Genomic DNA, 15000 nt, shown 5'->3' with positions numbered 1-15000 from the left:
CACGGTTGGAAATATAATAAAGCTCTTGAGAACTGAATACTTCCTGGGTGTTATGAAAAAGTGATGATGAAAAAGTGTTAATGTAAAATATAAATGTTAAATAAACATTTCCTTACAGATGCTACAGTGCAGTGCATTGTTAACCCTAACCCTAACCTAATCTGTTATTAGCTTTGCTTAAAAATAACTATAGAAACCTTATAACATTTTTAATGGTTATAATGGGGATTGTAATGGGTTTAAATGGAAACTGTGGCTGTTCTAGTGAATACCATTGGACCAATCAATTACCTTGGCTAGTTGTAAATCACATTTAGGTATACCTGAATACCATTCAAATTCTTTAACTGCTTCTTCAACTTCTTCTTCACAAAATGCATAGACCGAATAATGATAATAATAACAGGAACATGAACAACAATACTACCACTTTTACATTGCTAAAAAAAAAAGAAGTCTATTGATCAATATTATTATGACCATTATCATGAACGTTAAATAATTGCTTATTTCAATTTAATTCAGTTTTATTTGTTCTGCAATTTTTAACATTGGACATTCTCCCAAAGCAATTTTACAGAGATGAAGAGGTTATAAAGTGTGAATTGATAAGTTCAGTGCCTATAAGTTTATACATGTATTTCCTTATGTATCTATGGAAATTTTATATTGCTTGTTTATTAGAATTCATCTTTTATTTTTGTATTTCATTACTTATACTATAATTTGTATATCCTATCCTAATCCTATCCTATCATATACTATTATACTATACATACTATTTTTTTTTTATTGTTTTTGCACTGCATTGTGTGTTTTTGCACTGCATTGTGTTGTTTTTTTCCACTGCATTTTGTGTTTGTTTAGATATACTCTCAGTTATTGTTTTCATAGTTCTCTTTGCACAGTACTGTATATTTAGAGTACACAGTAGGTTTACTGGTCAGCACTATCTTGGGTTATGTGTTTTGTCTTGTGTTGTCTTGTGTTGTTTGTCTGTCTGTCCGCACTGTCTGTCTGTACTGTTTTTCATCTGCACTGTTTGCACTAGGTTGCACTTGCACTTTATGTAACTTTGTGTTGTGTTGTAGCTCTATGTTGTTTAGTGTAGCACCAGAGTTTTGGAGGAACGTTGTCTCGTTTTTACTGTGTACCACTGTGTATAGAAGAAATGACAATAAAACCCTCTTGACTTGACTTAACTTGACTAATTGTAATAGGATTCCATGCAATTAAAGTAAATCTCTGCCTTTCACTGTTTGGCCACAAGATGTCACCAATGAGCCATTTTTTTCTTTCTCCTTTTGCACCCTCTAGTGGTTATAGTAAGTAATGTCGACTGAAATTAGAAGAGTGTCTTTCTCGTGTTTGTGACTTTGGGAGCAGAACGGAGGAGGTGCGACTCCGGGAGTCTCAGCCAGGGCACTGCTGTGAATCAGTTGCTGCTATGGAGTCGGATAGCGGGTCCAGGCTTTTACACGGGACATTTTGACGACCAGGTCAGTGGGTGATATTTAAAGAGAAAGTGCTGTGTTATTTAATTCAGTGCTGCTTTGTTACGGTTAGCGCGTGCACCAGTGTTGAGCTAGCAGAAGAGTGTATGTGTGTATGTTTGCGCATGCATGCATTCATGCATATGTGTGTGTGTGCGCGCGTATGTGTTTATGCACGAGCTAGGCTACAAGTAGACTCAATGAACTGGCTTTCAAGCAGACATTCATTGAAGAAGTGAGTGCACATTAAAGAGAGCTATTTTGGGAGGCATAAATGCATGAATGCATAATTGATGGCCAGTCAGAGGCATTGCTGCAGAAGCCTTTTTAAGTGTTAGAACATCCACACAGAGATCATGGATCACTTAACACGGTGTCTAACCAGCTCTCCTTTGGGTCTTTCAGTTCGATTCGACTTGACAAAGTTTACAGCTGGTGAAGGTGCAGCAATGTTTTGCAAACAAACGAGCAAATAAATACAAAGGGGAAAAAAACCCTTTCATCTTTTTTAAATTTACTTTTGATCAGATTCAATTTTTATAATTACATTTTATTGGGGATAAATTAGTTCCTATGCCGAGATCTTATTTTCAAAATGAAAACATAAAGGTGTTTAAACTTTCTCTCTCTTCCTCTCTTTTTCTCTCTCTCTATCTTTTGCTCTTTTGATGGAGATAATCAGACAGAATGCAGTGTGAAACTGAGGGTCCCTGATTTGATCCTGAGCTCAGGTGGCTGTTTCTTTGCATGCACATATAGTTTTTTCTTCCTGAGATCTCCGGTTTCATTTCCTACGTCCCCCAAAAACCTTGTAGGTCGGTGGACTTCCAATTGGCTGCAGGTGTGAACAAGTGATTCGAGTGTGTGTTCAGTGCACCTGATGGACATAATGCCCTCATGCTCAGTATTTCCAGGGGACTTACTGTGACCTGCATACAGTGGATCTTAAAGGTGAAGGAATGAATGAAGACCTTCATTTGACTTGACTTGAAAAAAACAAATCAAACTAAATGCAGTGTGAAACTGAGAACTGAGGGTCCCTGATTTGATCCTGAGCTCAGGTTACTGTCTGAAGGATGTTTTTTTTTAATGCATGTATAGAACTTTTTTTTTTCTTAAGATCTCCGGTTTCAGCTGCTTCCCAGAAAACATGCCTTGTAGGTACCTGTAGGTGGACTCTTAATTAGCTGCAAGTGTGAACGAGTGACTTAGAGTGTTTTCGGAGCAATCTGATGGACTTGTGTCCTGCCTCATACTCATTGTGATCTGGATACATTGGATCATAAAGGTGAACAAATGAATGAAGGTGACATTGATGGTCATCTCAATAACTTTAAACACTTTCTCTGTTGAGAAACATGACAGAATGATGTGTGGTGACGGAGCTAAACCACCTTTAACAAGTGGCTCAGGTTAACCAAAATCTGCCAAGCAGGTCTGATGTGTAGCCTGTATTTAGGAGGGTGGTTGAGGATGGAACCTTGATGTCTGCAGAAATTTCAGTTGTGCCTGATCTCTCTTGATAAAAAAGGAACATTAAAGTACAAAAAAAATGACTGTACGCTGTTTCAGCCTCTGCTTAAATGTAGGAAAGCTAACAGTGTGTCATGCTGTGCCAGAAGCAACGTAAGTTATCTCTTTGCGATGACTTGTTTTGAAGCAGGTGTGTGATGTTTTATGCTTGCAGATTGCACGAGGATAAACTGAGAGACTTCAGCTTGTTTATTTTCTTAACCAAGTAAGTCCTCGTACTTCTGAACAAAAGTCCAACTTTGGATCAAATATGTTTTGGCTGATTGATTATATTTGAGGAAAAGAATGAAATCGGTTCCTCTGTTCCTTTATCTGGTAATGAAAGTACCACAAAGGTGCCATTGCTCTGTGTGTGTGTATGTGTGTGTGTGTGTGTATGTGTATGTGTGTGTGTGTGTGTGTGTGTGTGTGTGTGTGTGTGTGTGTGTGTGTGTGTGTGTGTGTGTGTGTGTTTTCTTTACCATAGGATCCCAAAATCAAAGCTCTAAGTATCAGCTGACATGTGACACGGATGTCCGCTTAGTAACTGATCCGACTCTCTGCAGACTTTTGTTGCCAAGTTATGTGTAACGTTGGAGGTGTGATTGCATCATGCTGTAAGGCGACTTGTGTTCACTTGAGATCTCCCGACATTTACTGTTTAGTTTAAAATAGTGGTAAATGGTCTCTGTCTGTCTGTCTCTCTGTCTGTCTGACTAAAATATCTGAGTCTGTTTGATGTAACACAGTACAGACCAAAAGTTTTTCACACACCTTCTCATTCAAAGAGTTTTCTTTATTTTCATGACTATGAAAATTGTAGAGTCACACTGAAGGCATCAAGGGCTATTTGACCAAGAAGGAGAGTGATGGGGTGCTGCGCCAGATGACCTGGCCTCCACAGTCACTGGACCTGAACCCAATCGAGATGGTTTAGGGGTGAGCTGGACCGCAGAGTAAAGGCAAAAGGGGCAAACAAGTGTCAAGCATCTCTCGGGGAACTCCTTCAAGACTGTTGGAAGACCATTTCAGGTGACTACCTCTTAAAGCTCATCAAGAGAATGCCAAGAGTGTGCAAAGCAGTAATCAAAGCAAAAGGTGGCTACTTCGAAGAACCTAGAATATGACATTTTTCAGATGTTTCACACTTTTTTGTTATGTATATAATTCTATATATAATTCCACATGTGTTAATTCATAGTTTTGATGCCTTCAGTGTGAATCTACAATTTTCATAGTCATGAAAATAAAGAAAACTTTTTGAATGAGAATACATATATATATATATATATATACATAAATATAGTACTTCTTGTAATAATTGAACTTCCCAGTAGGTTTTAATTTTTTTATTTTTTTATTTTGGAAGGCGCTTTGCTTCACGCATGCCAGAGATTTTTGCACAAGCTTGTATGTGCTGCTTATGATGCATCTATTTTTCCGAGGATTGGATTGGATGCCATTTTAACAGGATCATCTCCTTTAATAGTGGAGGAGGTATTCTGTCTCATGCCGGATCAATAAAGGGAAATCTATAGATCGTCAATTTTAATCAGGTAAATTTGGATGCAATGTTATAATGTTCTCTGATTTTGAAATTTCACAGTGGGACTAAGAACTGACCATCACATTCATATGTGGGTCTTCTCAAAAATGGAATTTCCCTTTACTGGAGGCTGGGACAGAAACAAAAGTTCGTGAGTGGGATATGAGTTGAGATTAGAGGACGACTGATATGGGTTTTTTTGGGCAATGCCGATATTTAGAAATCAGGGCAGCCGATATATGATCCTAATATGTTTGCATGATTTTCTTCCCCCTCTTCATCTCATGATAACTAATAGTTAATTAAGAGTCTCTGGATCTTCTGACTTGGAATGTTTTTGAGAGAATTCTGGTCTTATGTTACTGAGGAAAGTTCAAACTTGGTATGTTCTGTAAATGTGGAAAGTGCAATCTCTTAATATTCTTTGAATGTTCTTTTACTGAGGTGAAATTGTTTTTGAATTATTCTGTTACCGAGCAGAGTTCATCCTTAAATGTTCTGTTACTGAATATAGTTTGTCCTTGAAATGTTCTGTTACTGCCGAGAATTCATCTCCAGAATGTTGATTCTCGAATGCTCTGTTGCTGAGGAGAGTTTCATTTCGAAATGTTCTGTTACTGAAAAGAGTTTGTCCCTGGAATGTTCTTTGAAGAAAGTTCATCTTTAGAATGTTCTGTTCATGAGTAGAGTTCATCCAGGGAATGTGCTGTTCTTGAGGAAAGTTCTTAATTGGATTGTTCTTCAATTGAGAAGAGTTCAGTCTCAGGATGTTCTGTTACCAAGGACAGTTCTGTGTCCGAGTTCTGTCTGGAGAGCTTAACAGTAATCGTTAGCGGTTTCTCCTCCTATCTGTAAAATGCTGAAGCTGGAATTTTCTACGCGTCAGTGCCTCTGCAAGAGTGTTGTGTTTTAGTGTGCGCTGCTGTTTTCCCATGATCTTCTGTTCAGATAAGTTTCTCAGCAGATGGAGATCAGACCCAATCTAATCTCCCCACAGCAATCCTAATTTAACATCAACATATCTGTTGGCTTGAAAAACACATTTGTCACAGTTTTCCAAATTATTTGCTGGTCACACTGTAGATTTGCTGCCTAAGGGTTTCTTTGCTCTTGACATTGCTGTCTCTTAAAAAATGTCCTACCATGATACACACAAAAAAACTTTCCATACTACACAGACAAATGATAACAATTAGTTAGTCTCCTGGGAAATTTTAAGCTTCAGTGTGTTTGCGCAAGACAGTGTCGTCTGGAAACTGACTGAAATTGGTAGTTGACATATTCACACACTATCTATCTATCTATCTATCTATCTATCTATATATCTATATATATATATATATATATATATATATATATATATATATATATATATATATATATATAAATTAATTATAGGGAAATTAAATAGTTTATGATCCTTATCCTTTACCCGTGGTTATTTATGACAGTTTTACAATGTAGTTGTAAACAATCATATTGCCTAGCGCTACTGTATGGAGAAAACAATTAACAGCATGTTGTTTGCTGGATCTCCAGCATTGAAAGCACAGATTTCAGTTAGAGCTGAATACGCCATTACACAATCCCTAAAACCCTTCACTCTGCTGACACTTAGTGCTATCGAGAGTTTAATTGTTGCTAAATTAGTGCTAGCCAGAGTTTAATTCGCTTAATTAGTGTTGTCCGCTGAATTGTACTTTTCAGCCATTTAAGTTGATTCTGCCACAGTTTGTCTTGTTTCATTCACACACCAGTCATTGCATGAAAAACAAAACATTGTTTTTTATTGTTGCCAAGAGGAACCAAAGGAAAAAAATACAACACTGCTGTCTTTGCAAGAGACAAATACAGAGAGACACGACAGTCCGAGGGCCACTCAGTCCACAGCTGTCGTGCAGTATAAAAGTTATTTATAGGTAAACTGATGCTGTTTGTACCTCTTCATTTACTTGGAAAAACAAGCTGCTGGTTGATGTGGGGTCATTTGTCCACCGTGTTTACAAGAAGATTCCACATGAACGACTCATTTTCGTTTAGTTTCATTTACTGACTGCACTCATGAGGTGTGACAACATGTTGACATCTCCTAACATCTACAAAAGTTAACAGTCGATGCTAAGTGTTACTGCAATAACAGTTTAGTTCTGGGAATTTGCAAACACTTTTTAAAAGTTTTTTAAATCGCAAGCTCGTGTTATTAGCTTGCTTAGTCCCAGTTACATAGCAACAGTATCCGCAGTGCTTTAGCCACTTAAGCATATCATGGCAATAGCATATTGTGTGTTTGCTTTCATATACTGTGAGCATTAATTATTAACATTCTTTAAACACAATATTGTCCATTTAACACTTTAAACTGCATCATCACTTTGTCTAGCCAAAATCCAGTTTAATTACTAAAAGCTACATTCTTTACAAATTGAAAAACCTTAGCATTTTTTTTTCTAATAAGTGTACAAGCTGAAAAAAAAACATTAATTTAGTTCCTTTTTCTTTCCCACACATTAAATGGAAATATATCTGAAGGTAATGTTTGTTACAGCATTTGGCTGATGCTTTTATTCAATGTGAATTACAAGTGAGCCAGGAACCAGACAGGAACCAGACAGGAACCAGACAAGTACATGTCTAATGTTCTTTTTTTTTCTTGTGTGTGTGTGTGTGTGTGTGTGTGTGTGTGTGTGTGTGTGTATACTGTATGTATGTGTGGGTGTGTGTATACTGTATGTATGTGTGTGTGTGTGTGTGTGTGTGTGTGTTTATATTTATATATTTATATATATATATATATATATATATATATATATATATATATATATATATATATATATATATATATATATACACACACACACACACACACACACACACACACACACATGCGCACACACAGTATCTACCAAAAAGAGAATACCTCTTTCAGCAACCATTGTTGTGTGTTCCATACTATAGCAGTATAGATTTACTGACCTCTAAAAATAACCCAATATACAGCCATTAATGTCAAAATAGCTGGCAACAAAAGTGAGTACACCCTTAGTGATAACAGCTGTATGTTGTTTTATCATGCAAAGCCACATTTATCATGCTCATGTTTTTGTCTACTTGACAGGACCATAAACATTTGTGAATCTTGTATTAGAGCAGTTAAAATTTGGTGCTGTGAGTACAATTCACTAATACTGACCACTAGATGTTCAACTTGACACCTCATGGCAAAGACTCTCTGAGGATTTGAGTATAATAATTGTTTATTCTAATCACCAAGGATATAATAAGATCAATAACACCCTGAAACTGAGTTAAAGTGCAGAGTCAGGGTCATACAGAGGTTTTCCAAGATGCGTTCTATTTGGAACAGGCTTTCTAGTGGGCTGATCAAAGAAGCCGAAGGCTTGTGCTGCGCGTCAGATTTAATTGTCTTCAAAAATCAGATGTATAAGTGCTGCAGCATTGCTTTTGAGGTTGCAGAAGTGGAAGGTCTGCTTGTCAGTGCTTAGACTGTACCCCGCACACTGCAACAAGTCGGTCTGGATGGCCATCATTCCAGAATGACACCTCTTCTGAAGCTGGCTCACAAGAAAACCCACAAACTCTTTGCTGGAGACAACCTGTACACAAGCATTAATTACTGGAAACATGTCCTGTGGCTGACCGAGCATGTCTCCAGACCTGAACCCTATTGAGCACCTGTGGGGCATCCTCAAGTGGAAGGTGGAGAAACATTGTGTGTCTTAACATCCAGCAACTCTGTGATGTTATTATGGAGTTGTGGAAGAGAATCCCAGCAACAAACTGTGCAGCTCTGGCAAATTCAATGCCCAGGAGGATTACGTGCTAGATAACAGTGGTGTTCACATGAAATATTGACACTTTGGACGCTGTGTACTCACTTTTGAGTTGATTTACAGTACATCTATACTGCTATACAAACTCCACACTGACTCCTCTAAACTAGTTTCATTTCTATAGTATTGTCCCTTGAGTCTTCTAAAAAGGGTTGCTGAAATGTGATGGGTGTACTTACTTTTGTGAGATACTGTCTATATACTTTATATAAAATTCAATCTAAAATTAATAGCTTGTTAGATTCAGATAGAAAAGGGAGAGAGAGAGAGAGAGAGAGCGAGAGAGAGAGAGAGAGAGAGAGAGAGAGAGAGAGAGAGAGAGAGAGAACGTCTGTGTCTGTTATTATTATCTGATGAATAGTCACACTATGCAGTTTGTTTAAAGTGATGTTTGATACACAGACATACCTAATCAAGACCTTGGATGAAACAATACAATACTGTATGCCTCATCATAACACTTCTAAACTACAGTATATAGACAAAAGTATTGGGACACTTTTTTTTCCTCAAGTTCTTTCCCAAACTGTTAACACAAGACTGCAGGCACACAATCGTACATGGTCTATTTTTGATCCAGTAGAATAAAATTTTCCCTTCACTTGAGTTAGGAGACCGAAACCTGTTCCACCATAACAATGCCCACAGGCAATGCACAAAGGTATGGTTGACACGGGTTGGAGTGGAAGATGTTGAGTGGCCTGTTAGAGATAGAGATCTAACCTCAGATGTACTATGGGATGTATTATGTGGGATTAATTAGAACACTGACTGCACTCTATCCCTCCTCACCCTACATCAGTAGCTGACTATAACTTATATCTAGTGGAACATCTCGCAGTATTGTGGAGGTTATTAGAACAGCTAATAGGAACTAAATCTGCAATGGCATTTTCCAAAGTCATATACAAATTACTACTGTGAAGTTAATCTTTCTGAAAGCAGCCATGGCAGCTTGGTAACCATTACAGTTTGAAATATATTATAGTGTATTTTTTTTTGTTTTTTTTTCCTTCTTCTACATTGCATGATTTTTCATATTTAATTTTTTAAAATACAACTGATTTAATTTTCTGGAACACCAGTGAAACTTAGTTCCCTGGCTTACAGCAGCAATGAACATTTGTTCCCTAATCAGTTTTAGTTGTTTTGTTGTTGTTTTTGTTTTTTAATCTCGTTCCTGCAGTTAATTAGACAATTAAAATGCAGCTTGTCACGTTACTGACGATCTGGATAATCCTCTCTCCTAAAACCCTCACGTGGGAGTGAACATACTGATCATGGCAAAGTGCTGACACTTGAGACAATTTCAATAAATGCCACATAAACATCTCTCAGAAAACACCAATATAATTAGATGATTATTTTTTTTTTTAATGGATTAACATTTTTATTTTTTCATCTGTTTAACATTTTATTTCGATTAACAAGTCCCCGTGTATGAGCTGGTTACAAGGAGGGCATAAAATTAATCTGAATTGAATTTCCGAGAAAATTAATGAACACCTTGGTGACCGGTCAGATTTGAGAATTCAGTAGCACTGTGGTATTTAAATGGAGGGTTTCTTTGCATTAAAACAGCAACACAGTAGCTTAGTGTGATATCTCATTGCATTTGGTCTGAGACTTGATTAAATGACTGTCACATTCCTCGGCCATTCCAAGGCTGAAGCTTGAGGAACGTGGCTGAGTGGAGTGAGTGTGAAGCCAAGCTGGAGACATCCTAGATCTCTTCACCTGTTTCAGTCTGTTTTCCAGCATAGCAGCTGCATTTAGCTATCAGGAACTGTTGTTGGATGAGAATGTTTTTACAATGGTGGAAGTGTGGGGTTTCAGTGCATCTTTATGATCTCTCTCTCTCTCTCTCTCTCTCTCTCTCTCTCTCTCTCTCTCTCTCTCTCTGGTCATAGTGTAATATTTGAGGTAACTTTTTATTTTTAGGTCATGCAGTTATGCTCTGTGTGTAGAGGACATGTGCTGATCTGAAACACAGACCTGGTGTGTGAAAAACATTGCATAAGTATACCTATAGTTCTGATGAATACCCCAGGCTCTTATTTATTTTTTTATTTCCTGTACTTTCTTTTTTTTTCATAAAAAAGAAAGTCCATAAAAGTCCCTTGAACATGTGCTCATTAGTGAGTTTTATTGACTAACCAAATTACTTTTTCACCTTGAATTAACTGTCAATGAGCAAAGCAGCAGTCACCCCTCCAGGCGATCGACACAGATGTTGGATTAGTTGGATCACCTTCTCAATGACACTGCACTCACTGTTCCTGAGCACCTGATGTGTTTCAGAAGATTTGGGGAGAAACGGCGTGCGTCGATGCTCCCGCTGACCTCCATTTCAGAGACGTTCCTGAAAACCTTGATTAGTTGGAACTGCTATGCTGGATTAGGAACTGAAGTCGGCAGGGGTACTGGCTGTCTGTCTCTGATCTGCTATAAAGTGTCCATATCAGTCAGTTCTGTTTTCTTCCAACGATGCTGAAAAGAGAGATTAAAAGAAAACTATGCTTTCAGATTCCCTTTGCATCCTGTTTTCTGTCTGTCTGTGGGAAAGAGGTTGGTTATTCTTAGATCAGATGCACAACTTGGTCGGAGGTGGTATAGAAAAAGCCTGGGTGTGGGATGTTGTGAGGCTGTTGGCAGTTGTAGCTGTGTGTGTTTTTTTTTTTCTTGTGTTTGGTTAGCAGGAAACGTTGGCGTGCTAATTCGTTTTAAATTGTGGTTAATGTAAAGTCAAGTTGCACTGATTTATACTGACTATAATGGTCAAAGAGAGAAATATTAACCTTGGATCACACACCTATGGGAAAAAAAAGAAACCAATCTTGCCCTGTTTTAGTTGTACATGTATGTTTAATGTGAACAGGTAGAACAGTTCTGGTTTTGTTGCTCAATATATTTAGAGCAGTGCAGCTTTATTGTTTAGGTATGGCTTCTCCTACATCCTCTCTTTCATTTTATTGCTGCAACTCATAAATAAACAATTGTTTGCTATATATAAAGAATAAAACCAAACATGACATGCTGTTAAGGAAATATCCAACAATGTGCAATGCATAAGATGGTTTTTACACATATTTGGTTTAACATTCTCAGCTGTGCTTCCTATAGATCACATCCATAAAAATTTGTCAGCAAATATAATTTTCATTTAATGAAGAATGTTATATTTTATTGCGTGTTTATTTTTATGTTAATTTTGATCATTTCAAAGAACAGCTTTGTCTCTGCCTGTGAAAACACTGATACTAGAGACTTCTTTCTTAAACAAATGTCTTATAAAACTTAACCTTATCAACCATTTTTTATTATTAATTTGTTACAAGCCTTGTTAGATAATTGTGTGTTAGACATTACGACAAACAATAAGAGACAAGCATGAGCACGTTTTTATAAATACAACAATCCCCCGTTTATTGCGGTGGTTACGTTCCAAAACCGCCCGCGTTAAACGTAAAAACGCGTTAAACGGACGCCACCCCAGAAATGCTATTTTATGTATACAGTACTGTACTAAATTAACAATTTACTTTACATTTTACTAATAAATTTAATGATTTCAACATCAAACTCCCTATATGTTTTTCGGTGCATGTAGAGACCGGGAAAGTTAGCCAAACAAATTAATTATGTGGCAAATACAATTCCACAATAAACCGGGGCACGAGATTCAAACCGCGGTAAATTGTGGTAAATCACTGTATACAGGTGCATCTTAATAAATTTTAATATCATTAAAAAGTTGATTTATTATAGTAATTAAATACAAAAAGTGAAACTCGTTTATTATATAGATTCATCACATACAGACTGATATTGGTTATCTGTGTAAAGCTGCTTTGAGACAATGTTCATTGTTAAAAGCGCTATACAAATAAAAATGAATTAAATTGATTTTAATATTTCAATTGTTTATTCTTTTTATTTTGATGATTTTTGCTCACATTTAACAAAAACCCACCAATTTACTATCTAAAAAAAATGTAATACTTTATAAGACCAATCAAAAAACATCTTTAATGAATTGTTGGTCTTCTAGAAAGTATGTTCATATATATATATATATATATAAGTCAATACTTGCTAGGGGCTCCCATTGCTTTAATTACTGCCTCAATTGGGCGTGGCATGGAGGTGATCAGTCTGTGGCACTGCTGAGGTGGTATGGAAGCCCAGGTTTCTTTGACAGTGGCCTTCAGCTCATTTGTATTTTTGGTCTCTTGTTTCTCATTTTCCTCTTGACAATACCCCAAAGATTCTCTATGGGGTTCATGTCTGGTGAGTTTGCTGGCCAGTCAAGCACACCATCACCATGATCATTTAACCAACTTTTGGTGCTTTTGACACTGTGGGCAGGTGCCAAATCCTGCTGGAAAATGAAATCAGCATCTCCATTAAGCTGGTCAGCAGAGGGAAGCATGAAGTGCTAAAACTTCCTGGTAGACGGCTGTTAAAACACAGTGGACCAACACCAGCAGATGACATGACTCCCCAAACCATCACTGACTGTGCAAACTTTACACTGGACCTCAAGCAACTTGGATTCTGTGCCGCTTCTCTCTTCTTCCAGACTCTGGGACCCTGATTTCCAAATGAAATATAAAATGTTCTTTCCTTTCATCTGAAAAGACGACTTTGGCCCACTGAGCAACAGTCCAGTCCTTTTTGTCCTTTGCCCAGGTAAGACAACTTTAGCGTTGTCTCTGGTTCAGGAGCGGCTTAAAGCACTGACTCCAGCTGCAGTCCACTCTTTGTAAATCTCCCCAAATTCTTAAATGGGCTTCGTTTCACCTTTTTCTACCACATTATTTCCTTCCATTCAATTTTTGATTAATGTGCTTGGATACAACACTCTGTGAACAGCAGCTTCTTTAGCAATGACCTTTTGTGTCTTACCCTCCATGTGCACGGTGTCAATGATCGTCTTCTGGACAACTGTCAAGTCAGCAGTCTTCCCCCATGATTGTGTAGCCTGAACCGGACTAAGACACCATTTGGATTGAATTAGCTGATTAGAGTGTGACACCACGAGTCACCAATATTGAACTTTCACAACATTTCAAATTTTCTGAGATACTGAATTTTGGATTTTCATTATGGCTGTAAGCCATAAACATCAACATTAAAAGAAATAAACACTTGAAATATATCAGTCTGTGTGTGATGAATCTATATAATGAGTTTCCCATTTTGTGTTGAATTACTAAAATAAAGTTTTAATTATATTTTAATTTATTGAGATGCACCTGTATACTTTTTTTTTTTATAAATTGTAATTATAGTATTCTACTATAGAAAGTTGACCAAATATTTGTGGACACCTGACTATCAAACCCATATGTGGTTCGCCTTTAAACTCTTGAAACAAAGTTGGAAGCACACAGTTGAATAGAAAGTCTTCAGATTTCCCTTCACTTATATTAGGAGGCTCAAACCTGTTCTAGCAGGACAATACCCCTGCAAACAAAGTACGGTCTGTGAAAACTTGGATGGGCAAGATTGGCATGGATTAACTAAAGTATCCTGAATAGAGCCCTGACCACACCCACACAGAACACCTTTAGGATGAAATGGCACACTGACTATACTCCAGACCTCCTCACCTGACATCACTAATGCTCTTCATGGCTGAATTAATAAAAATCCCTTCATCTACACTCGAAAATCTAATGGAAAGCCTTCTCAGAAGAGTGGAGATTATTATAACAGCAAATAGGTTGACACACTTTATATTTTCCCTTGTTTTAAATATTTATTTGTGCTTTTGGAGTAGTGTATTTTTTTTCCCCTTGATAACTAAATGATAGTGAATGGTGTGTGCTGTGTCCCCACTTAGCCTGCAGCTCCTAATAAGTTTGCTAAATGCTGTTAAATGCTGTCAGTTAACGTTGAGTCCAACAGATAATTGTCAGGTGTCATGTTCCTGTAAATCATTACCAGCTTCCAAACATTACACCCTGATGCCTAGGGCTACCGGGACAGCTTAAAGGTTAAACACATTTCAGGTTCTGCAAGGAAGAATTCCTGATCCTGACATTTCCAATTTGCTACAAAGGACACAAATGACTAAACTTTGTAGTGTTACATTCAAGTCAAAATATCATTAGGTAAAAATCATGTTTTACACTAATGCAACTTTTTTCAAAGTTTTTCTTCCAAGTCCTCCGGTCATGCTGTAGTTTTGGAGTTTGTATTCAGCATAAATATTGATAACGTTTTAATTCCATGTAGAAAGTGTCATTTTTAACCCTGTTTTTTGAAGCTTTATTTATTTTTTTGTTTACCCTTGCTTTAAAGTGGTTACACTGTGTGCTAGGAGCGAAGCAAATTTTCAAATGATATGCAACCAAGGTTAAATTTTGGTTCATTTTGGAGACAGGTTCAGGCAAAATTCCAGAGGGTGATAAAATCATTGTATGATAAAATGTTTGGCACTTATCATGAGATGAACAGTTCATGCCAAAACGTGCCTACTTATAAGACTTGAGGCGGTAAAATGACGGCGCAAAACTGCAGTTAAAAATCCGCTAGAACAATAATACTGAGAAGATCTCTCGCAGGAATATGCAGTGGAATTGTAAATTGC

At 37.2% G+C, this 15000-nt stretch overlaps 1 protein-coding gene across 1 annotated transcript in view; it reads left to right on the top strand.

The window, feature by feature from the left end:
- Positions 1–1365: 1365 nt before the first annotated feature.
- The window catches only part of ndst1a (N-deacetylase/N-sulfotransferase (heparan glucosaminyl) 1a), a 73821-nt gene continuing 60186 nt past the window's right edge, over positions 1366–15000 (top strand). The window contains exon 1 of the mRNA XM_046859215.1: positions 1366–1499. The gene's annotated coding sequence lies outside the window, so the exon portion shown is untranslated. The remainder of the gene's footprint in view (positions 1500–15000) is intronic.

Source organism: Silurus meridionalis, chromosome 10 (genome assembly GCF_014805685.1).
Source record: "Silurus meridionalis isolate SWU-2019-XX chromosome 10, ASM1480568v1, whole genome shotgun sequence".
NCBI classification, from domain to species: domain Eukaryota; kingdom Metazoa; phylum Chordata; class Actinopteri; order Siluriformes; family Siluridae; genus Silurus; species Silurus meridionalis.
This window is presented reverse-complemented; position numbering and strand designations above follow the sequence as displayed.